Genomic DNA, 1,595 nt, shown 5'->3' on the forward strand with positions numbered 1-1,595 from the left:
GCTGACTCTTGAAGCTAGTTCTGAATTTCCTAAGAAAGGGGAAGAAAAGGCTCCGAAATGTAGACAGGTGGGTTTGGGGTGCTTTGTGGGGAAGGGTCTGTGAGGGACTTCGATGGCACCATGTAGGGGTGAGATGGCATTTGTGTGGCTGTGCTAATCAAGGTTGCATTACCTGAGAGAGTCTTGCCCTTCCATCTTCTTGATTTCCTGCCAGCCCAGCACTGTTAGGCCAAGAATGCATCAAATATCACCTTCCTCAGTTTGGAGAGGTTGGGAAGAAGTGGCCTGAACTGGCAGATGTTGGAGTTCTTAAAGCTCGCACACTGCTGGTCCTCCAAACCGCTTACCAAGATTTCTGTCCCAAGGCATTTCATCTTGCTCCTGTCATCTCTTCCTGAATTGTGACAGTGATATCTCCCTGATACATTTCTTTATTCCTTGAAGGGAAAAAGGCATTTCAATTCTCTTTCATGAAAGGGCCCAGTGTTTGGTTGAGTAGTTCTATATTAAGTAAAAATCAGTTTTTCTCCACTTCCTACACATAAGACAGAAGGAGCCAGATAGAAAAGCATAGTTTTTGGCCTACTGTATTAACACTTTTCATGAGCTGGGCATGGTGGCACATTCCTGTAATCCCAGCACTAGGGAGGCTGAAGCAGGAGAATTACCAGGTGTTCTAGGCCAGCCTGGGCTACATAATGCAAGGCCAGTCCGAACTACAAGGTGAGATCGTGTCTCAAAAAAAAAACCTCAGGAGAGCTGAGAGTTTAGCAGGGTCGTAGAGCAGCTGCCTAGCATGCGCGAGGCCCTGGGTTTGATTCCTCAGGGTTACTAAAACCAAAATAAAATAAAAACCTTGTGGGAGATTTGGCCAGATATAGGAGATACCAAGGGGCTACATCTAGATCCCTGAGACTTTCTAGTCTTTGGTACTCACCTGCTGTAAGTAGAATCGTGGGAAACTAGAGTCCTGCCCTTGTTACAGGTGGTCTAATGGAGGAGGTTAGGTTAGGTTCGCTCTGTGTAAACGGAAGCTTTGTTCTGTTGACTCTGGGAAAGTCAGAGTGGCTCTGAGAGTGCAGTTGGGATGAACAGTGTGGTGGTCTCTGTCAGCCACGCACACCTACTTGTACATGAGCTATGGCTCAAACCTGGAGCTGTTTATGGAACTATGAGGAAAATCAGGTAGAGCATCTAAAGGGAGGAATTCTTTCTAAATTTTCCAACCAAAATTAGTGGGTTACTGTATACTCCTAAGAAGGAGACGACGTGAACACAAAGCCTGAGAAAGTTGTGTGTGTTCAAAAGAGAAGAGAACAGATAGCTGGGCATGGTGGTGCATGCTGAGGCAGGAGGGTCCCCTGCCTCAAGGCCAGCAGGAGGATCTCCAGTTCAAGGCCAGCCTATATTGCCTGGGGTGGAGATTATAGGAGGCTGAGGCAGGATGATTGCCATGTGTTCAAGGCCAGCATGAACTACATAGCAAGACCCTGACTCACCCCCCCAAAAAAGACCAGCCTAAACAACTTAACAAGACCCTGTCTCAAAAAAACAAAACAAATTTTTATTTTATTTTATTTATTTACTTTTTTTTT

Source organism: Fukomys damarensis, unplaced genomic scaffold, assembly GCF_012274545.1.
Source record: "Fukomys damarensis isolate Sample0158 unplaced genomic scaffold, DMR_v1.0_HiC HiC_scaffold_33, whole genome shotgun sequence".
Classification (NCBI taxonomy): domain Eukaryota; kingdom Metazoa; phylum Chordata; class Mammalia; order Rodentia; family Bathyergidae; genus Fukomys; species Fukomys damarensis.